At 34.3% G+C, this 25,615-nt stretch overlaps 1 pseudogene; it reads right to left on the bottom strand.

Moving 5' to 3' along the window:
• Positions 1 to 688: 688 nt before the first annotated feature.
• The window catches only part of LOC123583408, a 97,932-nt pseudogene continuing 73,005 nt past the window's right edge, over positions 689 to 25,615 (bottom strand).

The raw sequence follows: 25,615 nt of genomic DNA, 5'->3' as shown, positions 1-25,615 counted from the left end.
ATCCAAAACACCTTTGCAAAAAAATCCAAAATAATGTTTGACCAAATATTTAGGTATCACCCAGAGAAGCTGACACATAAAATTAACCATCCTCCTCTACACAGATGCAGTGTAATTGTGTATTTGCCATTATATACCAAATGCCTTTTTATTTCAATAGGTTTTACTACTTCTAGCACTTTTTCAGAGAAAAACACATTTTAATTAGTATTTAAATTCATCTTTCATTCTTTTTTTCATTTCTCAATGAAGTAGTGAAATGAGCATATATGTCCTCTTTTCATATAAATGCCCTTATTGCACATATTAATCAGCTTCTCCTGTGGTGATGAATAATCCCTAATCTCAGTGGCTTACAAAAACAAATTTTTATTTCTTCCTCTGGTTCTGCCTCTGTTGGGCTCAGCTGGACTTCACAAGCTTTTCATTCTAGGATTCAGGGTGAAGAAATATCTCCTCTATGGATATGATATTGCTATTGGAGAGAACTCGAGAGCTGCAAGCATAAGGTGATGAATCTTAAAGCCTCTACTTGGACTGAGCACACTGTTCTTCTTCACAGAGTCTATTGATCAAAGCCATTCATGTGGGCAAGACCAGAGCTGGTGCAGTGAGAATGCACATTGTCTCTAGTCTCCTAGAATGTACCAAAGAGTCACATAGCAAAAGGCAAGGAGGTATAATACCATTACTGATAAGTAATTAAGAATTGTGAATTGTCATCATCATCATCATCATCATCATCATCATCATCTAGGAGACTGTTTCTAAAGAAATGCAGTGTTCGCACACGCATAACATTTTAATAAGTAGGGAGCAAAACTTTTCCAACCCAACCTGGTTCCTCTGCTAAAAAAAATATTTTTTACATTAATTCATATTGGAAACATAAACATGATTAACATGGCAAACTTTCAAAACACCCCAAAATAATTTTATGTGGAAGAGGATTATGGAAATCTGAAGAAAAGGCATGTGATGGTAAAAACTTAGTAGTAATACTTCTGTTTGTTATGCATTTGTTTTGTTTCAGGCTCGTCTACATGCTTGATTGGCATGATATTATTTAATTGTCATAAAATTCATAGGAAGTGATTACTTTCATCATCCCCATTTTAAGATGAGAAAAGTGAGGCAATAAAATTTAACCCAATTACCTATGAATGAGAAGGAAATAGCAGAATCAGAATTCAACTTTAAGCATGTAAGAGCCACAGTATCACACTGTTATAGCTATAATAAAGAACAGTTATAAATACCACCTTATTTTAGTATAATAAATGCACTGTATACTTTTTCATTAAAATGCCTAATAAAAGTTTATAGCATATATATTTAATATTTACATTGTTTCTTCTTAAAAGTATATGAAAATATAGATGCATATGTTCTCAAAATAACTTTTTCTGAGGATCTTTGAAAGCATTTACACAATTTGGAAAGATGTGCTTCACATGAGGATACATGGTTGAAGTGATGGATTCCACATTCACAGATTTAAAGTGAGGGAATAGATAATTTGACTTAATCAGAATCCGCAGGAGTTAGTTTTTAAGATATTCCTATCGTTCATGTCATCAGTTTCTGTCAGACATTCATGCTCTGAATTTCTCTCTCATGTGTATACATTAAGAGACAAAGCATCAGTTGTATACGTGTTTTCAAGTAGACTATCTTCAGAAAGTTAACTTTTAGCATGTGTGTTAATGATACAATGTTTTTTAAAGCACTAGTTTTCAAAAAATAGCTCACAGCTATATTTAATTATAGAAATCAAATTAAGAATCTTATGTGACAACATATGCTGCATGAATCTAAATCTGCTAAATTGTATAGAGCATGCAACTTGAGTCATATATTGCTGGCAGTGGGAATATAATGGCCTAAGTATTTTTTAGTTAGAATAAGAAAATACTAAGAGACTTGGGATGTTTAAAAGTACACATAGATTTGAATTATGTATATATCTAAGCCCATAAACCCTTTATTATAACCTATTGGGATAATTACAAGAAACCTCTTATTTGACATGCTTAGCATATCTGTTGACCCACCTGGATCCTCATAACAAACAAACAGGTGTATTTGCAATAGTTACTCAGTTCCCTACTAGGCAGTACACAAGCAAAAAATTTAAAAGCCCATAAAATAGACATAAACATATATATAGAGATTAGAAGTGACTTACATGATGTCCCAAAGTGATGGTAGTGATGGGTACAGAAAATGGGTATGTTGAATGTGCAGATTATGTGTGATAGTACCTGTGTATAATACAAAGAAGAATGTTTACTTAATTTTGAACGCTTCTAAAAATACTTTTGATGATAAGGTTAATTTTAGTGTATACGCATACATGTTACAATTACTATCGTACAATTTAAATGGGTTTAGGAAATTGCATGAACTCCATAAAACACTGATAACATATGCATCTGTTCAAAATTATGCATCATGGTACCACTCCTATAAAGGAAAAAAAAATAGTGGATTTATTTGACTGACTGCCAAACATTGTATACAAAGGCAGCATTTGAGGGAAAACTTTCATTTTTATGGCAAGTGAATTAAGTGCCTGGAGAAAGAGTGCAAATGGAAATTATAAAAGCATGAAAGTTTCTTTTATATAATACAGAAGCCAATTTCCTGTTCATTTACTTGCCAGGATTCAGCATTACTCGTCCAGACTCAGTGATGACTCTTTTGAGTTTAAATCCTCACTGTCCTTGCTGGCGGAGAAGCAGGACACAAGAGAATTCTAGAATAACAGTTGGGGATTTGAAAAAGCAAAACACTATGCCTCTGACACTTGCATTTCTGCATATATCTTGGCCTTTAGTGCTGTTAATATGATGATGATATATATATATATATATATATATATATATATATATATATATCATGATATCATATATATAGTGGAAAGAAAAGATATATAAGATGTACCCTCTACAATTTCTAAGTGTAAAGTTTGCCAACTATAAACACAGTGTTTTACAGCAGATCTCTAGAACTTATCTAGTATAACTGAAACACTAGACCCTTTGAACAGCAACTCCCCATTTCCTTCTTGCCCCAGCTCCTGGCAACCATCATTCTACTTTCTGCTTCTGTGAAATGGACCATTTAGACATCTAATATAAGTGAGTATCCAGATTTGCTAATATTTACTCCATCTCTGAAAATTTATCTACTGGAAGCAAGACCTGAAATTTGTAACCTAATGCTTATGTAATATTTTTCAAAATGTTTTTCTCCCATTTCGTTTGTCCTAATAGAAGGCATGGGGACAGTTATTCAGAAGCAAAATCACATTGAAACTACATTTCTTTATAATTAGGCATATTCATTAAAAATTAGTATTCTATTATACATTTTAAACAATTATTTTATTGTTTTATTGACTGTAGATTGCATTAGTTTTCTAGGATTATCTAGTTAAGCAGCACAGACTGAGTAGAACAACAGAAATTTATTTCCTCACATTTATGGAAGCTAGAGCTCCAAGATCAAGGTGTAAGCAGTGTCAATTTCTTGTAAGGGTCTCTCTTTCTGGTTTGTAGATGCATGACTTCTTCCAATATCTTTACATGCTCTTCCCTCTGTGTGTATTTGTGTATATGATAACAATCTCTTCTTAAAAGAACACTGGTTGTGTTCTTGGATTAAGATCCATTTCCTTTGAAGTCATTTAACCTTATTTACTTCTTTAAATACCTTAATTCCAGGGGAACCTGGGTGGCTCAATTGGTTAAACATCTGACTTTTGATTTCAGCTCAGGTCATGATCCCAGAGTCATGGAATCAAGCCCCGCATCGGGCTCTGTGCTGATCATGGAACCTGCTTAAGATTCTCTCTCTGTCTCTCTCCCCTGCTCACATGCTCACTCTGTCTCTAAAATAAATTAAAACAAAATTAAAGACCATAATTCTAAATACAGTCACATTCTGAGGTATTGGGGTCAGGACTTTAACAAATGAATTTGGAGGAGGGGCACAACTCAGCTCTTAACGTTAATATTATTAGAATATATTGATTTGTTTATGTTGAATACAATACAAAAGTTGAAATTTATGAAATAATATTTAATATAATCCACTTTCTTAATAATTGTTTGATATAAAAGATGGGTCACAGATGAATATTTTCTATCAAAAATAACACAAAAATTGTAAGAATTAAAAGAAGGGGGATATTATATTCTTTAGGTAGTGAAGGTGTCAAAATAATGTCTCTATTCCTGATTACAGTAAGCTCAACTCTTTGTTTCCTGTCCATTTCTCTCTTTGGGGATTTTTTCCCTTCTCTTTTTACCTTTCTGTATCAACTTCTATATTATGACCTCAATCCTAACAATGGTAATATACATTCCCTCAGTTCCAACTTTAACTATTATTATTTTAAGACTCTTTTCATATATCGTTTCTTAAGTTACCCTTCTAATATCTCAAAGATAATACTGAAAAAGTGAATACATCTTATTCTCCTTCCAAATCTTTCTCCTGACAAATCAATTCCGTTTCCTTTTATTTCATTCTCCTTTAAAAAAATCCAAATCTGAAAGCAGATTTTCAAGTACAGTTTCATAATTTGTATCATATCCTTCTTTTTTCCTATTTATACAATCTCTAAAATGTACTATAGCAACTTATTTCTTGTTTATTTTTATTGTTGCCTCTAGACTAACACAGGCTATCATACTTTGTCTTTAAATCCCTTTAGAAGCTTCTTTAGCAATTTCTTTTTTTTTAAGTTTATTTATTTTTAAGAGAGAGGGAGAGAGCAGGGGAGGGGCTGAGAGAGAAAGGGAGAGAGAGAATCCCAAGCTCCATGCTATCAGTGCAGAGCTCGATGGAGGGCTTGAACTCATGAACTCTGAGATTGTGACCTGAGCTGAAACCAAGTCAGTCACTTAACCAACTGAGCCACCCGGGGGGCCCCTATTTAGCATTTTCTTAAATTCTGGTTTCTTTGTCATATTCATGCTGAAACTGTTTCCAGTTATTTTATCTGACTCCCATTTTTAACATATTTAATGGCCATGCTACTCACCTCCTTGACTCACACTATTTACAGGAAGATGTTAAAAAAATACTGGTATTTACAGTCCTCCACATTTTAAGAGCATTCTATGTTGCAGTCAATCATTTTTTCTCATGTTTCTACCATAAGCTTTCCATTTAAAAGGTTCAAATCTTTAGTTACTGTATTTGTCATCGGTTGCTGTGTGAAAATACTGCCATAGACTTAGTAGCTTAAAATAACCAATACTTGTTTATCTCACAGTTTCAGTGAGTCCACAGTCAGCGCATAGCTTAATTTAGGTCCTCTGCTTCAAGGTCTAACAAGGCCGAACTCCAAATGTTGACTAGGGTAGCAGTCTTACATGAGACTTGACTAAGGAATATCTTCCAAGCTCATGTGGTTGTTGGCAACATTCAGTTCCTTTCAGGATACTGGGATGAAGACCTGTTTCTTTCTAGTTATTGGCTGGAAGCCACCCCCAACTTCTTGCCTTGTGGTCCTTTCCATAGGCAGTACAAACATAAAAGCTTGAGAGTTAAGAGCCAGCAAAGAAAGGGAAATAGTATCTTCTAACAATATGATTGACACTTTTATGCAAAATAATTATGTTAATCAATATGTGCATCCTATCACATTTGCTGTATGCTATTGAGTAGAAGCAAGTCTCAGGTTCCACCCACACCCAAAGGGACAGGATATCACAAGGACATGAATACCAGGACTTGGGTCTCATGGGAACCATTTGGGGTTTGTCTACCACAGCCACCTTTATATAAACCGAGACCTTCCTTGGCTATAAGACCTAATGAATAATGTTTACTCTGATACTTTGTTTTTTTACTCTTCCATCTATGTTAACACAACCTCACCTTTCTTTTCAGAAAGCATCCTCAGATCAGTATAATCAGAGAACTGTTAATAAAGTTATTGTTGCAAGAAATCATTTGACAAATTGACATTTAAATAAAAATAAGAATTTTATTTATATTTGAACCTATCTACTATTTGTCTAGTCCCGCTAAGAGAAGAAAAGCTGCATACATTCTAGGAGAAAAATGTCTTCCTGCATCTACATTTTTAAGATACTATTTATAACCTTTCCTCAGTGCCTAATAGTGTAAGTTCATGTGTTTATAATTATAAAAAATTTGAGAGCAGAAACCATGTTTTATATATAAACTTCACAGAGGCACATAATCCAATATGTAGCAATAATTCAAAAATATTTTAATTAATTGATTGAGTCAAGACTAACAAGTGATTGGATACAGAAGGCAAAATTACTTTTAACCAAGCAATTTAATGTGATTTTGTAATATAATCTGCATAAACAACCATGTTGGGAAGATGAATATTTCAAGTGTAGCTTAATGGCTACTAATCCAACATGATAAAGATTACTTTTGACATAAAAAAATGCACTTCTCGGTAAATATTTCTTGCTGATGAAATGGATTCTTTAAATTAAATTCAGCATCAAATGGCACTGTGGTTTTCCTTTTTTTCTTTAATACTAATTTGCTCCTGAGTTTATTAGTTATTTTAAATTGCTGTTGAAACTTAATCTAAGATGAGAGAATCATGTTATCAGAATATAAAATAATGACACATAATATAAACTTGGTAATAAAAAAGCAAATCCTTTCAGCTCAAAAAACATCACATTTAATAGCATGCAATCTAAAGGAAGAGTATGGCTGGCAGACAAATTACTAGCACTTCTATATTGAGCAGTGATATGCATTTGTTAGTGGTTGCCAACAGATACTTATGTTAATGTACTGTCTTGCACCTCTTACTATCTAAAACTGTATATTTTTGATCACTCAGCATATATTTGCTAACAATTATTTGTCTGCTCTAACACATGAGTCAAACATCAGACATTTAAAATTGTTAATAGATTAAAGATAATGTGGTTGCTAGATATATGAAAAGTAGACTCTATGATTAAAATTATTTTTTACACGGTTAGATACCAAAATGAAATTCTTACAATAGTAATACTTCATTTGAATTGGTTTATAAATGTCATGTTAGCTATAAGGCAATGAATTGTGTAATGGTTTTTAGAAATCTTTTTTTCCAAGTCATGTAAAGCACTCCAGAGGTGAAGTTTCAAAGTCATGTAAACTTTCCATCAGAATAATATTAACAAAGCTCATTATTTAAATAAGTTTTCAATATTCATTTTTTCAACATTAAGTAAAATTTATACAAAAATAGTGTAATTTTTTTGTAAGAAATATTTTTAAATCTATTCAAAGCACCTAAATTTGAAGAGTTGAAACAAATTAATAGTTTAAGAACAAAAATATTATTGACTTATTAACTGGTGTCACTTAATAACTAAATTCAGTATATTGAATAACCATAATGGAAAATATTATATGCAATGCTCTTAGGTGATACAATGATGGCTATGATTGCTTTCTTAACAACTTGAAATAAGTGCTGAATTTGAAGACATTAATATGGATGATGATAGTACAAAGCCCTAAAGAATACATTCATATTATGAATGAGATTATATATATACATTTTATCTTACTATATATATATATACAAAAATTACATTTTATCTTACTAATCTTTACAGAATTTATATAAATTTATATAAATTCTGTAAAGATTAGTAAGATAAAATATAATTTTTAAATGGGAAAGTCAGAAAATCTTCATTGAAAATAAAAGGATGTATATTGCATTAAAAAAAAATTCTGATGTTAATGCTAAGTTACAATAGAATATAGAGAAACATAAAGTCCAAGCAGGGATACTTGTTTCAGCATTATTTTAGAGAAAAGAAAACTCAAGAGAGTTATGTAAATCTGTGTTCAGTAGATTGTGATTTTGTTTCATTGTTCATCTGTCCTTGCATCTATACGTATGACTTTGAAGTTCTTTGCACTAAAGATGTTCAGTATTTTCCTTTTTTTAAGCTTTATTTATTTTTGAGAGACAGAGAGAGACATAGCGTGAGCGAGGGAGGAACAGAGAGAGAGGGAGACACAGAATCTGAAGCAGGCTCCAGGCTCTGAGCTGTCAGCAACAGAGCCTGACGTGGGGCTTGAACCCACGAACCGCGAGATCATGACCTGAGCCAAAGTCAGATGCTTAATGGATTGAGCCACCCAGGTGCTCTAATGTTCAGTATTTTCTTGACTTTTGCTTCCAACACTTGAGTTGTTTTGACTTGACTTGTACTTATATCATGCCATTGGGACTACCCACTTGGGCAATGCTGCTGATCTCAGGAGGAGAATAAGATACATAGAACAAAGAAGCCTCAGTTAAGCCACCTCAGCCATGACAGAGAACAGCTTTCTTCAAGCTAAAGGACAGATATATGTGTGAATATACCTCTGAGTGGAGTTGTCCACCTGACCCCAGTCTCCGTCATTGACTTTGTGCTGAACTATGACTGCATAAGTACAAATACATGCTGTAATTTTCAGCCACTTAATGTAGGGGTTATTTGATACACAACAGTTGTTGACATTTAAGATATGATACTCAAAGCTGGGGTACAGCTATAACAAAAAGTCTGTAACATGTCATTGTCATTAGAAGCACATAATGAATGGATGCTGGAGAAGTGGTGAAGAAAGTATTTAAGGAGACTAAAAAAAATGTTGTTCTTTATTATTTACTTGTGAAACATTTGGTGATATTAAACCTACAATAACTTGAAAGACTGAACATGTATGTAATATAACATGAACAGAGACATGGCTTTCAGGTAAGATATGTGATAATGAATTGTTTCTCTTTAGCCTCATGTGATATGATACAAAAAGAACAGTATTATTTTCAGAAAAGAAAATTAAACTACTTCTCATATCTAGACTATTTACTGAGTAAAGGGCCTTCAAATTCAATTACAGTGTGTGACCCTAGACCAAATCTAAGGTGCTACCCAGTATTATATGCTTTTCAGGTAAAAATCTGTGACTCCTATAAAGGAGTCTCTATTGGTCTCTTTAACTGGAAAAAAAGAAAATACTGTAAAAAGCATAGGGCATCATTCTAGAGTAGCATAACTTTTTAAGGTTATGTCTAGAAAGAGGCATATGTCTAAAAGAATATTAGATATGGTTTTTGTGTAATGCACTAACTAGCATCAAATACATAGAAAACTCATACTGCTTTTAAAAAATACTGCTTAAAAAATACTGCTCTGAGAAACCTTTATTGGCTAAGTTATCTGCATTTGACCTAATAGATAATTGATTTTTTTTTTAGATGTGGCATGTTCTCTGGAATCTCAATGCTCAACAGGCAGAAAGCAGGCTTAAAATATTTATCTGCCATCAAAGAGGCAATATTGTTCAATGTTCTCTTTGTAGGTGACCAAAGATAATAGCAGAAAAACCCTTAGAGAATGGACAGAGAGACAATGGAGCAGAACCAGAACCTAATTAAGAAACATCTCTTCCACTTGTTGTAGGGGAACCTGTCAATCTTTACTCAGAATGATTTCAAAATTGCTAAGAATCAGTGAGTGTTATATATGTCTATCATTCTTCTTGTTGTTGAATAAGAGATTTTTGGCAATTTTCCTGCCCATATTTTAACATTTTTTTGTGAGATGTGTGATAAGGGAAGGCAGATAACATGCTTATCCATGGGCACATCTGATTAAGAAGAGTCATATTTGTTCTGATATAGTGGGAACATCTTGGACTCTGAGTCTCATGACGTGACTATTGAGTAGGCTGAGAGTCCTGAGGGTGAGCACATTCTTCATGTGAAAGGGCCGTAATTCCTAGTGACTAAAAGGGTACGCGGTGTGAGGCTACGATATTGCCTCTATTTTTTTTTTAACGTACCTTTATGGTGGAAAATGCAAGCCATATGTCCGACCCTGTCTCCACTACATAGAGATCATCCTTGCTCTCTTTCTTTTTTTTGTTATAAAGAGAAAATCAGAATGTTACACTGTTAAATATCTCTTCATTTATGATGCTGTCTTTCACCCCTAGTCCCAGGTCCATTGTGGCTGCCATTCACTGTAGCGCTGTCCTCTTCTTTAAATATAGAGTATCTTGAAGATGGAGTGAAGTTTGCTGGCTTTCCATCTCTATAATATTTTCACTTTTGAGTCTTTGAGATAGTTTCTAAAGGACATATAATTTAGAATTTGAATTTTGAAGGCTGTTACTAAAATAAGAATTACCCAGGGTTGTCATAACTTTGAAAGTCATTATAATGTCCTCTTGTAGATACTCCTCATTTTATTTCATTTTCTAAATAGTTCTTCTTTCTCTTTAAGAAATTATCTTCAATTTCTTCACCCTTGGTCACAGGACAATATCCCGATTTCTGAATCCATCTCTATTTTTGTTTCATAGTTGTCTTCCTGATTGTGTTATTTTCTGTAATAGCCCTGGGAATCAGTATTAGGATCGTATTAATTATCTAATTCCACCCCAGAAACCATGGTCAAGACTGAATACAGTCAGATTGTCTTTATAGTTCACACACAAAAGAATGCCAAATGGAATCATGGTAGTTTCCTTAATATTACATTTTATTTGTCAAACACTTATTTATCTTCTAAGCACAGACATTTATTTTGAGATCCAGTGTAGTGTCAAGAAGAAACTAAGATAACTCTATTTTCCTAACCAATCCAAGAATTGTATTATTGTGTAAAGTACTCATTGGTTTCTTTAATACTTCAACTTGGAGCCTACAACCATAATAAATAATATACATCACATTTTTATGATCACTTTCCAGAGGAGAGTAAGGGATCAAATTAGTTTTCCTTCATTTTCTCTTGGCAAAGAGAGGGAGATAGTAAATTGTTCCAGTTATATTGAGATCACCAACATCTGTTTACAAAGAAAAATATCTAGGTATGTAAGCTAAATAAATCACAACCCGAAAGTATTTAATCATGCCAAAGACTAGATAATTATATTTAGTCATGATTTATTTTCATTTGATCTGCCCAAATCAATGGCAGTCTTATTTAGAAAGTATGCTTGAATGTCCTGTAGCTACAACTAAGTTGTATTTCTGATAAATGTTCTTTTTATCTACTTCAAATAGAAAAGCACAATTTATCCCACATTTAGATAAGTTAAAATATGCTTTGCTGTTTTGTATTTCCAACATCTATTTTTTACAAAGAAAATGGTGATTTACAAAAGATGACAAGTTGCAAAGTGGTTTTCACTAGGATTTATGAATTGCAAAATGCTCTCTCGATAGTAATCAATGGTACAGTCACTGTTTAAATTTTCCCATTTATTTGCAATTCATACATTACAGAGCTGGAAATAGAAGCAGCCCCTTTCAAAAGGGGCTGTATTATAAAAGATTGTATCTTTATTACAAAAGAATTGAGTTAAAGGCTTAAAGTTATAAAATTTTATATTTGGGTCCATCCATTATTTTCTGATGATGTTTGAAGATATTTTTCTGTCCTTATATTTTGAATCTCAAGAGCATGGTCACTGTAGGAACAGTCTGTGATGTCATCACACATAGTTAACCATGGATTTTGGTTTAACATCAATGGCTTTAGGGACAAGCAAAGTTATACTTAATAATAATGAAAATGGTACAGTGCCAAATACTCATTTAATATATTTTTCATAATATGTAACCATGTAATAGTAGGCATGCAGAATATAAATGGTTAAATCTCCAAATTAGGATTCAGGAGCCTAAAACATTGAGTATCTTAATAATATTTATAAACTAATTATATTTGTATATTCATATGCTATACCTTACCAAATATTTATTAGCCCTGTCACCTTTATATATTCCCTTTATGACTCACCCAGTTCTTCTGAGCTCTGTCCTTTTTGTCTCTACTCGTCCCTCATAGTGGTATTCAAACTTCTCTTGACTTCACCTTGGATTCTTTGTTCAAGTTTGATTCCACCCTAAATAGTTTCTTTAATTTTGTTTTTCATAAAGAGATCTTCCATTGACATTTCTAAGATCACTGATAACTGGTCCACTGCAGTAAGTTCTTGCATTTCTCCTGCCCTCTGCCATTTCTCAGCAAAAGGAATTTTAGACTCTCCTTAGTTTTGACTGTGCCATCAATATATTTGCTCATTGCTCCATGCTGGTTAGGTAACCATCCTTTTGGAGGAAGTGAATAGTAGCTGGTAATTTCTAGGTTTCAAGCTATTAGGACCATCAAAAAGCTCCCAGGTTTGTTTTCTTTGTTTTCTCACTCCTAGTTCATACTGCTTTAGTCCCACTGATACCAGTGATTTAACCCCATGAAATTATATTCTGTGATTCATGACAATACATCCAGTTGGTTTTGTGTCAAATTGAATATCCATCCTTCTGTTGCTAAATTGAATAGTCAAATTTTCAGTCTTTATCTGACATGCCCTATTAGCAGTGTTTGACACAGCTGGTCTCTGTTCTCAGGGAGTCTTTTTTTTTTTTTTTTTTTTTTTCCTTTTCACCTGGACTTTAGATTGCACCTCTCACTGGGCATTCCTGTTTAGCTTCATTTGCCGGATTCTCCTCTTTTCCAAACTTTTAAATTTTGCTATATTATGAACCTCAGTCTTCTTTTCTCTTCCCTAAATGCATCCACTATTTGTGCTATTTTATTTGTCCAATGATTTTAAACACATCTATACACCAATCACTTCCAAATTATGCACTCAAAACTCCAGACTGAAGTATTATATTTAGTCAATGTGCTTCCATGTTTAATAAAATTCTCAATTTATCATATGTAAACTAAAATAGTTGTCTTTTTTTGAGACTGCTTAATTTAATTTATTTTTTTTAATTTACATCCAAATTAATTAGCATATAGTGCAACAATGATTTCAGGAGTAGATTCCTTAATGCCTCCTACCCATTTAGCCCATCTCCTCTCCCATAACCCCTCCAGTAACCCTCTGTTTTTCTCCATATTTAAGAGTCTCTTCTGTTTTGTCCCCCTCCCTGTTTTTATATTATTTTTGTTCCCCTTCCCTTATGTTCACCTGTTTTTGTCTCTTAAAGTTCTCATATGAGTGAAGTCATATGATATTTGTCTTTCTCTGACTAATTGCACTTAACATAATACCCTCTAGTTCCATCCACATAGTTGCAAATGGCAAGATTTCATTCTTTTTGATTGCCAAGTAATACTGTATTGTATATGTATATATATACACTACATCTTCTTTATCCATTCATCCATCGATGGACATTTGGGCCTTTTCTATACTTTAGCTATTGTTGATAGTGCTGCTATAAACATGGGGGTGCATGTGTCCCTTCGAAACAGCACACCTGCATCCTTTGGATAAATACCTAGTAGTGCAATTGCTGGGTCATAGGGTAGTTCTATTTTTAGTTTTTTGAGGAACATCCATACTGTTTTCCAGAGTGGAATGGTTGTCTTCTTCTTAATGTTCTCTGTTCACAGTCTTTCCCATCCACATTAATGGCAAGTCAATCTTTGGGTGCTGAGGCAAAACAATATTCTTTTACTCCACCTTTCCCCTTAAACTCCATATCCAGTGCACCTACAGACCCTTTTGGTATTTCCAGAATTTGACTACTTCTGTCATTGCCATTCTGAAACAGACTGCCATTATCTTTGTTCTTTATTAATGAAGAAACTTTCTAACTGGCTTCACGGATTCTTCACTCATGTTGTCTAATCTACTGTTATAACAGCAAATAGACTGAGCATTTTAGAATTTAGATTACTTAGAATTTAGAACTCATCTGCTATAGACAGGATGTTTGTATCCTTCCAAAATTCCTGTGTGGAAACCTAATTCACAGTGTGATGGTATTTGGAAGTGGGACCTTTGGGAGGTGATCAGGTCATGAGGGTGGAGCTGTCATGAATGAGATTAGTGTACTTATAAAAGAGACCTCAGAGAAGTCCTTCATTCTTTCCACCATGGGAGGACACAGCGAGAAGATGGACATTAATGAAATAGGAACTTGTTTCTCACTAAATACCAAATCTTCCAGTGCCTTATTTCAAACTTTGCAGTCTCCAGAAATGTGGGATATACATTTCTGTTGCTTATAAGCCACCCATTGTATGGAATTCTATTATTCTAGCAGCCCAAACAGACTAAGACATCATCTGCTGAAAACATGCAATGCTTGTCTGCACCATATTATCCTTCTGTCCATATATGCTTTCCCTTCTACTGCAAAGACTGAAATCCCTGAACCTTTATTTTTTAGACTCCCTTAAAAATCAAGCTTGGGTTAATGTTGCTAACAAAAATAAATGTTGCTAATAAAAAGTGCTCATATAAAATCTTGAAAGTAACATGGAATTAAAAACTATTTGTCTTTTGGCTACTGTGGACAGGCAATAAAGCAAATGTTGGCTTTTAGGCATCTTTCTAATAATCATCTACTTTGGTGTTGAAAGTAACTGTCATCATTAATCATTGTTTCCCTGTGATGCCTAAAAGTGTCCAAATGCTGAAGTTAGAAATCGCCTCTCTGACCATTCTTCCCAGTAGTTTGAATCATATCAATTCTCTATTGAATATTTCTTATTTGAAATACATAGCATAAACTTATGTTTTCTTATTTGAGCCTTTCCTGATAGAGGCTTAGGTGTTTGAAATGTTTTCACAAAACAGAGCATCATAAATGGAAATTTAGAATTCCATATATAACTTGGTTTGATTTCAAGTTAGTAAGAGTCTTACTACATCTAGGGCTTGGATAGGCAAAAAGAAGGCAGTAGTGAAATATCTGTAACTTTCAGTTGGCTGCAATGACATTCTTATGAAAAGCAAGGAGTTAGGAAAGAAGAAACATTCCTTATTTCTGTATTAAATCTCCTTATCCCATTGTGCCTACCTTCCCAACCAATACCATCCTCTTTTCTTTAGAGGAGACCAGATTCCCTTTACCTGTAGAAACTGTAAAATTCCAAAAAGGAACATTTGACTTGCACACAGATGCCAACTTTTGTTAAGACCCATCCCACTACCTCTCCTTGCACTTAGACTCACCTAGGTCTGGATAACTAGAGTGAAATAACTAAATCATCCAATTAGAGAGCAAAACCTTTCTTGGAAGGAGATAGCATAGCTATTAAAGGAACTGCAAGGTTTTTGCTATTTATGTTGGCAGAGCCTAAGTAATAATGTGAGAAAAAAAAACTAAGAGGTTATCTCATGGAAGAAGGTATATAGTTTTGGCAAAGCTTGACTTCTCAGAGTGTTTAAATTCACTGAGTTTTGTTCCTGCCACAGAAGTCTTTCTAATCATTAGGCTGATTGAATGGCATGAACCTAGATTGAAAATAGCTTGTAATAAATATAGCTTTAGAATTACTTCTTTATAGCAAGAAAGATTAACTCTTGGAGAGAGAAATGTTTGCATGGATTTATAATAGTCAAAAGTTTTAAACAATGTCTTCCACCTGCAATATCCCTCCAGTGCCCTTTCCTGAGAGGGCTTAACACTATGCTTCCTGTAAAGGGGGGAGTGATCCCTAAAAACCTTCAATCCATTATTGCAGAGCGTGTATCGACAGGTGAATTTGGATCTGAGAGAAAATGAATTAATAAATAGCACAGGTGATCGAATTACAAGTGAAGAGGTTTACCTGAATCTACCTCAATGTGCCCACAAATATACATTATACTATTTCTCTGTTCTTCAATACATAGTTGGGAACAGTTTTTAGACCAGTCCCCCTAACCAGAGATAGGGGTTTATTACAGCAAAAAGGGGAAAGTGTAAGATCTTGGAGCTTTTCAGTGCTAACAAAATCATAAACCAAAAGCAATATAACATAATTGATTACAAATATCATTACTACACTCAAAGACATGAAAATGTAAAAATGTCCTTCCTTTCACTTTATCTTAATTTTTCTATTTGACTTTTAAAGAAAAAACATATTGATAAATGAGCATGTTTTGTTGGTATTCTTATCAGGTGTCGACTTCAACTCCACTTGCTGTGCTGGTTATTTGATCTTTAGTGGACTTGATCAACCAAACCTTTGTCTCCTGGTATACAAATGCCCTTTTCCCCCTTATGAAATAGAAAATCCCAGCAGAAGCTATGCATTCTTCCATTATAAAGACATCAGTACAACTTTATTGTTTATGCTCAGGGCTATTATGGTTCTACAACTCCCTGTCACAATTCGGCTCACCATTCTTTTTATCTTTTGTTATTGCACAGTAGATGCTGCTGCATTCAGTCGGTGATGTCATGCTGGTTGGGGCTTGTAAGCAAGAAGTAGCAAATGCTTATGTAACTTGTTAAGACAATAAGTCTGCCAGAAGGTGGGGGAAAAATCCCAGAGAAAATTTAGAAAGCCAGTACCTCAGAAAGAAGCTCAATAATTGTCCAGCCTCTTAAGATTTATAGAGGCAACATTTATGACGTGTGTGTGTTGCTTTGAACCAATTCTCAGAAAGCCCGTAGGCTACTGCTTTTGAGTGGGAATCAGACCCATAAGTACTGGTGATGATACAGTCTGCCGCGCAAGTCCCTTCACCAATTGTGCCTTATTGGGCCTCTCTGATCCTATTGCGTTCGGTTTGGCCAGTGACAAATGTAGTATAGGAGCTCTGGTAAGCCAATAGGAAAATCATAATCTGGTCTCTAAGGATTGAAAGAAAAATGGTTTTACATTGTGTCCTTATACAGTGTAAATACCTGATGATGGGGAACCACGTAAGTAGGCGTTTCCTCTCAATTCTCCTTAATGAACTGGGTATTATCTGATCCAGTAAATCATCAAATTAAGTTGTGCCACAGGACTCCATAATCAGCTGGAAACGGTATGTATGAAATCAGGCTCTAGCGGGTCCTAAGACTCCACCAAATTGCACAAACTCCCCTGGCACTTACTTGTAGTTCATTGTCACCTGGCCTTCAGCCCACATCTATGGCCTCATGGGATGCACCCTCTGTATGACCCCTGGGCCTAAAACAAACAAACAAAAAAGTTTGGGCTTGGTTTATGAATCATTATATATAAGATGCAAATACCGAATGTAGTCTGAAGCATTATAGTCTTTCTAAAGGTGAGTCAATTACCCCAGTCAAGAATATTCACTAACTCATTTTGTAATTTTTTCTTTTAGATATTGGATTTGTTTAGTATTCCTTATTATCAGATACTAGATATATCAGTATATCAGATGCTAGAAGCTAAAGTGATTTTCTTTGTATAATTTGTTAGTTATGGTTTGACATTTGTTTTAGAACTAAGAAGTAGATCATGTGTTTTTACAACAGTGTATTTCATCATACTGTCATTATGTTTGTTTTTAATAAGCCTTATTTTGAAATGTAACTATGAACAGAAAACGATGTTCTTTTATCATTAAAATAATGCATGCTATATTAAACTGATGTATACATTTCTCCCTCAATTTGGAATTGTAAGCACTTATGGAAAGTCTTAACTTTAATGGAGGTAAGCAAAAGGTGTGAATGCTAGGATTTACACTCTACCTTTTGAGTTAACAGTTTATGTTATTTTCTTGTTTATAAAAAAAGCTGTTACTATGTTACCCTGTGGCATAAATAACATACAAAATATCTTTGTGGTAAAAAGGAAATTTGCTTATTTATACTTTTATAACCTGAGGTAAAATGATGTTTTGGATTGTGTGTTTGTGTAAATGTATGATTACTCTGGTTTATAAGCACATATTGCTTATAGCTTATTTTCCAAATTATGGAATACTAGTGGTCACCCAAATTGTAATCATTTACAGTTTGTCCAAAATTAAAATGAAATAGCAAATATATATGTCAAATATATTCCATTTAGAATTTAAAAGTACATTCATTTTTACTAGAGTATATTCTAAGGTTCTACTTTTCGAGGTTTGTTAAAGAAAACTGTAAGATCTACAGGAATGTCAAACAATAGTTTTTGACCCTAGGTATTTGAAAATAAAGTTTTAAATCTACATATGACCTTTTTACCTGTTTTCTCAATAAGTTTTAGAGACATCTGAAATGTTATACTAGGTAATGTCTGAAATATATACATTTAATTCACATTTCCTAACTGAAAAGCAAAACAAAACAAAGCAAAACAAAAAAAGGTACTCTATTGATATACAGCCTTGAAAGCTATTTTTCACAGATCATAATGGCACTGATCCTAAAAATGTTACTATGAAATAAAACAGGGAGGCAATTGACAGGAAGTACATGAAGATGAAATAAAAGGTTGATGTTTTTATATGAAATATGATATAAAATGAAAAGTTCTGTACTAATATAAATTAAGCCAAGTACCTGGGAGAGAAAGATGAATATTCCTCCTCCTGACAAATAGTGTGGCTGAAGTGCACAGAAAAGTAAATGACTTCTCCAATTTCTTCTAGGAATTCAGAAATACAGCCTAGGGAAAATTCTTAAATTTACTTTCTCAATAAATTAAGGACAACGGAATGCTGTTATATTTCTTGATGAAAATGGAGGTATGAACATAGTTTCAAGAATAAGATACTGGTTTTTGTTTCATAGGGGTTATAACCTGAACAATGTTAGGACAGGAGTGTCTACCACTAGCCCCAAACTTTTGCGGTAGAACTTTCAATATGATCAACAACGCGCTCTTGTTCTATTCTTGGTGGATGGGAGCCATTGGAAAAATGCATCATGGTGGATTCCAGACACTCATTTCTTCTTGGAAAAAAAACATCCCATTGACTTTTGCAAGCAGTCTTTACCTTGTTCATTCCTTAGATCACATTGCTTAACCATTGACAATAAGGCTCCAGAGTAAAATGAATAAATAAAATCATGAATTACCACTTAGTTTCATCCCTTAACCCTTCAATTTCATAGTCTTCACTTAAATGCACACACATTCACACGTGTGCACACACACACCCTCATAGAGCTAATTCTCCACCCCCAACCAAGATATATATATTATATGTATGTATATATATATATACAATATATATACACATAATATATATTATATGTATATGATATATATACACAGTATGATATATAATACATATAATATATATACATATAATATACATATAATATAATATATATACATATAATATATACATATAATATATACACAGTATATAATATACATATATATACATGGTATATATATATTATATATATACACAGTATATAATATATACTATATATAATATAAAATAAAATTATATAATATATAATATATATGTGTATGTATACATATATATAATATACATGGCTGAGAATAAACTTTATATGGACTACAGTTAATGTTCAGCGGCCAGATTTTCTACTGTCTGCTATTTATCTGTGAAGTTCTCCTCAAGACTGACACAAGACCACCACATATTTATACCAGTCTAATTCAAATGCTGTTAGTGCAATCTAAATTCATTACGTTATTTACATTTAAAATATCTTAAAAATATAGATGCAAGTCCATGGGAATTGTTCAATATCTTATCAATACTAATAACTAACCTGCCTTTTATTAAAATAGTTTTCCCCCACCATATTCTGGAATCAATACTGTACATTTCATGACTTAAAAATAAACAAATCGGGGTGCCTGGGTGGCTCAGTCCAATTAGTTTCTGACTCTTGATTTTGGTTCAGGTCATGATCTCACATTTTGTGAGATCGAGCCCCATGTGAGGCTCTGTGCTGACAGTGTGGAGCCTGCTTGGGATCCTCTCTCTCCCTCTATCTCTGCCCCTATCCTGCTCATACGCCCTCTCTCTCTATCTCAGAATACTAAATAAACATTAAAAAAGTAAAACAAATTAAGTTTAATAATTTTTAAAGCTTTATTTTGTGAAACAAGGCACATATTTTCCTACTTAATTAACATTTTATTTCTTGTAGTACATTAGGCACATGATACTTAAAAACAGATTAAAACTCTTGATGACTAAAACTTGGAGCTTTAAATTGTTAATACAAATGAATATATTAATTTTATTTTACTTCATTTTTGTCACATGTGCAGTTTTTGTTTTGTGTTCCTAATCATTGTGCATGATCTTATGCCTCTTGCCTTAGTTAATAAGAAGCAAATTACTTTAAATACCTTATATGAATTCTGTGGAAGAAATGCCTTACTGTAAATAATACAAATCTAGAAAACAAGAAAAGACAAGTAAACAAAATAAAGAAACAAAACAAAAGAAAAATAATCTCCTAACATTAATTTGTAAATTTATTGCAATTATAAATAAATATTTATAATTTATAAACAATTATTGAAGTCTATCACTATCCCATGACAAAAGCAAAATTTCTATGTTTGGAGGGCTACTGTATGTATCACTAACGTATAGCAGTGTCAGGTGCAAAGGGGCCCTCAATTTGTTGAATGTATATGTGAAATAAAAGCTGACTCAGAGACAAACATTACAAAACACATGTGATAACTCTTTGTTAGTCGAATATATGAATCTTTTTGGGTAGGACAGACTCAGTTCTCATTTGACGTGGGATAATTATGAATACCATCACCAATCTCTCTCAAGGGATCCTTATCTGGATACAATCGGATAATCTCCCTTCTGTCTCTAAGACATTCTGTGTTCTTTGTGTTTCTACGTTTATCAACTCGATTTTTAACAGATCCTTTAGTGGTAGGGGCTATTGGTATCCCTGGTTAAAAGATGAGCAAGTTGAATTAAATAAGTAAGCTCATTTATGCTTTTGGAACATGGAGGATGTAGGATTCAAAGTCAGGCTGTGTGACACCAGAGCCCTTGCTCTTAAATCACTACCCAATGATGATCATAGCATTTAATGGATGTTCTCCAGGATGTCAATATAGAATGCTAATGCAATCAAAAGTAATCTTGAGTTATTTTATTTATTTATTTATTTATTTATTTATTTTAACTTTTTTTTTTTCAACGTTTATTTATTTTTGGGACAGAGAGAGACAGAGCATGAATGGGGTAGGGGCAGAGAGAGAGGGAGACACAGAATCGGAAACAGGCTCCAGGATCTGAGCCATCAGCCCAGAGCCTGACGCGGGGCTCGAACTCATGGACCACGAGATCGTGACCTGGCTGAAGTCGGACGCTTAACCGACTGCGCCACCCAGGCACCCCTAACTTTTTTTTTAATATATGAAATTTATTGTCAAATTGGTTTCCATACAACACCCAGTGCTCATCCCAAAAGATGCCCTCTTCAATGCCCATCACCTACCCTCCATTCCCTCCCACCCCCATCAACCCTCAGTTTGTTCTCAGTTTTTAAGAGTCTCTTATGCTTTGGCTCTCTCCCACGCTAACCTCTTTTTTTTTTTTTTTCCTTCCCCTCCTCCATGGGTTTTTGTAAAGTTTCTCAGGATCCACATGAGAGTGAAAACATATGGTATCTATCTTTCTCTGTATGGCTTATTTCACTTAGCGTCACACTCTCCAGTTCCACCCACGTTGCTACAAAGGGCCATATTTCATTCTTTCTCATTGCCACATAGTACTCCATTGTGTATATAAACCACAATTTCTTTATCCGTTTATCAGTTGATGGACATTTAGGCTTTTTCCACAATTTGGCTATTGTTGAGAGTGCTGCTATAAACATTGGGGTACAAGTGCCCCTATGAATCAGCACTCCTGTATCCCTTGGGTAAATTCCTAGCAGTGCTACTGCTGGGTCATAGGGTAGGTCTATTTTTAATTTTTTGAGGAACCTCCACACTGTTTTCCAGAGTGGCTGCACCAATTTGCATTCCCACCAACAGTTCAAGAGGGTTCCCATTTCTCCACATCCTCTCCAGCATCTAAGGTCTCCTGATTTGTTCATTTTGGCCACTCTGACTGGCGTGAGGTGATATCTGAGTGTGGTTTTGATTTGTATTTCCCTGATGAGGAGCGATGAGGAGCATCTTTTCATGTACCTGTTGGCCATCTGGATGTCTTCTTTGGAGAAGTGTCTATTCATGTTTTCTGCCCATTTCTTCACTGGGTTATTTGTTTTTCGGGTGTGGAGTTTGGTGAGCTCTTTATAGATTTTGGATACTAGCCCTTTGTCCGATATGTCATTTGCAAATATCTTTTCCCATTCCGTTGGTTGTCTTTTAGTTTTGTTGATTGTTTCCTTTGCAGTGCAGAAGCTTTTTATCTTCATATCCCAATAGTTCATTTTTGCTTTTAATTTCCTTGCCTTTGGGGTTGTGTCAAGTAAGAAATTTCTGCGGCTGAGGTCAGAGAGGTCTTTTCCTGCTTTCTCCTCTAGGGTTTTGATGGTTTACTGTGTCACATTCAGGTCCTTTATCCATTTTGAGTTTATTTTTGTGAATGGTGTGAGAAAGTGGTCTACTTTCATTCTTCTGCATGTTGCTGTCCAGTTCTCCCAGCACCATTTGTTAAAGAGACTGTCTTTTTTCCATTGGATATTCTTTCCTGCTTTGTCAAAGATTAGTTGGCCATACTTTTGTGGGTCTAATTCTGGGGTTTCTATTCTATTCCATTGGTCCCTGTGTCTGTTTTTGTGCCAATACCATGCTATCTTGATGATTACAGCTTCGTAGTAGAGGCTAAAGTCTGGGATTGTGATGCCTCCTGCTTTGGTCTTCTTCTTCAAAATTACTTTGGCTATTCGGGGCCTTTTGTGGTTCCATATGAATTTTAGGATTGCTTGTTCTAGCTTCGAGAAGAATGCTGGTGCAATTTTGATTGGGATTGCATTGAATGTGTAGATAGCTTTGGGTAGTATTGACATTTTGACAATATTTATTCTTCCAACCCATGAGCACGGAATGTTTTTCCATTTCTTTATATCTTCATCAATTTCTTTCATACGCTTTCTATAGTTTTCAGCATACAGCTCTTGTACATCTTTGGTTAGATTTATTCCTAGGTATTTTATGCTTCTTGGTGCAATTGTGAATGGGATCAGTTGCTTTATTTGTCTTTCTGTTGCTTCATTATTAGTGTATAAGTATGCAACTGATTTCTGTACATTGATTTTGTATCCTGCAACTTTGCTGAATTCATTTATCAGTTCTAGCAGACTTCTGCTGGAGTCTATCGGATTTTCCATGTATAATATCATGTCATCTGCAAAAAGTGAAAGCCTGACTTCATCTTTGACAATTTTGATGCCTTTGATTTCCTTTTGTTGTCTGATTGCTGATGCTAGAACTTCTAACACTATGTTAAACAACAGCAGTGAGAGTGGACATCCCTGTCGTGTTCCTAATCTTAGGGGGAAAGCTCTCAGTTTTTCCTCATTGAGGATGATATTAGCTGTGGACTTGTCATAAATGGCTTTTATGCTGTTTAAGTATGTTCCTTCTATCCCGACTTTCTTGAGGGTTTTTATTAAGAAAGGATGCTGAATTTTGTCAAATGCTTTTTTTGCATTGATTGACAGGATCATATGGTTCTTATCTTTTCTTTTATTAATGTCATGTATCATGTTGATTGATTTGTGAATGTTGAACCAGCCCTGCATCCCAGGAATGAATCCCACTTGATCATGGTGAATAATTCTTTTTATATGCTGTTGAATTCGATTTGCTAGTATCATATTGAGAATTCTTGCATCCATATTCATCAGGGATATTGGCCTGTAGTTCTCTTTTTTTCCTGGGTCTCTGTCTGGCTTAGGAATCAAAGTAATACTGGCTTCATAGAATGAGTCTGGAAGTTTTCCTTCCCTTTCTATTTTTTGGAACAGCTTGAGAAGGATAGGTATTATCTCTGCTTTAAACGTCTGGTAGAATTCCCCAGGGAAGCCATTTGGTCTTGGACTCTTATTTGTTGGGAGATATTTGATAACTGATTCAATTTCCTCGTTGGTTATGGGTCTGTTCAAGCTTTCTATTTCCTTCTGTTTGAGTTTTGGAAGGGTGTGGGTGTTTAGGAATTTATCCATTTCTTCCAGGTTATTCAGTTTGTTGGCATATAATTTTTCATAGTATTCCCTGATAATTACTTGTATTTCTGAGGGATTGGTTGTAATAATTCCATTTTCATTCATGATTTTATCTATTGGGTCATCTCCCTTTTCTTTTTGAGAAGACTGGCTAGAGGTTTATCAATTTTATTTTTTCAAAAAACCAACTCTTGGTTTCGTTGATCTGCTCTACAGTTTTTTTGGATTCTATATTGTTTATTTCTGCTCTGATCTTTATTATTTCTCTTCTCCTGCTGGGTTTAGGCTCTCTTTGCTGCTCTGCTTCTATTTCCTTTAGGTATGCTGTTAGATTTTGTATTTGGGATTTTGCTTGTTTCTTGAGATAGGCCTGGATTGCTATGTATTTTCCTCTCAGGACTGCCTTCGCTGCATCCCAAAGCATTTGGATTGTTATATTTTCATTTTCATTTGTTTCCATATATTTTTAAATTTCTTCTCTAATTGCCTGGTTGACCGATTCATTCTTTAGTAGGGTGTTCTTTAACCTCCATGCTTTTGGAGGTTTTCCAGATTTTTTCCTGTGGTTGATTTCAAGCTTCATAGCATTGTGGTCTGAAAGTATGCATTGTATGATCTCAATTATTGTATACTTATGAAGGGCTGTTTTGTGACCCAGTATGTGATCTATCTTGGAGAATGTTCCATGTGCACTCGAGAAGAAAGTATATTCTGTTGCTTTGGGATGCAGAGTTCTAAATATATCTGTCAAGTCCATCTGATCCAATGTATCATTCAGGGCCCTTGGTTCTTTATTGACCATGTGTCTAGATGATCTATCCATTGTTGTAAGTGGGGTATTAAAGTCCCCTGCAATTACCACAATCTTGTCAATAAGGTTGCTTATGTTTGTGAGTAATTGTTTTATATATTTGGGGGCATCCGTATTCGGTGCATAGACATTTATAATTGTTAGTTCTTGTTGATGGATAGACCCTGTAATTATTATATAATGCCCTTCTTAATCTCTTGTTACAGCCTTTAATTTAAAGTCTAGTTTGTCTGATATAAGTATGGCTACTCCAGCTTTCTTTTGACTTCCAGTAGCATGATAAATAGTTCTCCATCCCCTCACTCTCAATCAGAAGGTGTCCTCAGGTCTAAAATGAGTCTTTTGTAGACAGCAAATAGATGGGTCTTGTTTTTTTATCCTTTTTATACCCTATGTCTTTTGGTTGGCACATTTAGTCCATTTACATTTTGTGTTATAGAAAGATATGAGTTTAGAGTCATTGTGATGTCTGTAGGTTTCATGCTTGTAGTGATGTCTCTGGTACTTTGTCTCACAGGATCCTCCTTAGGATCTCTTGTAGGGCTGGTTTGGTGATGACGAATTCCTTGAGTTTTTGTTTGTTTGGGAAGACCTTTATCTCTCCTTCTATTCTAAATGACAGATTTGCTGGATAAAGGATTCTTGGCTGCATATTTGTTCTGTTCGTCACATTGAAGATTTCCTGCCATTCCTTTCTGGCCTGCCAAGTTTCAGTAGAGAGATCCATCACTAGTCTTATAGGTCTCCCTTTATATGTTAGAGCATGTTTATCCCTAGCTGCTTTCAGAATTTTCTCTTTATCCTTGTATTTTGCCAGTTTCACTATGATATGTCGTGCAGAAGATCGATTCAAGTTACATCTGAAGGGAGTTCTCTGTGCCTCTTGGATTTCAGTGCCTTTTTCCTTCCCCAGATCAGGGAAGTTCTCAGCTATTATTTCTTCAATT

The sequence above is a fragment of the Leopardus geoffroyi genome, chromosome A1 (genome assembly GCF_018350155.1).
Source record: "Leopardus geoffroyi isolate Oge1 chromosome A1, O.geoffroyi_Oge1_pat1.0, whole genome shotgun sequence".
Lineage (NCBI taxonomy): Eukaryota > Metazoa > Chordata > Mammalia > Carnivora > Felidae > Leopardus > Leopardus geoffroyi.
The sequence above is the reverse complement of the archived record's forward strand: the minus strand, read 5'-3'. Positions and strand labels throughout refer to the sequence as shown.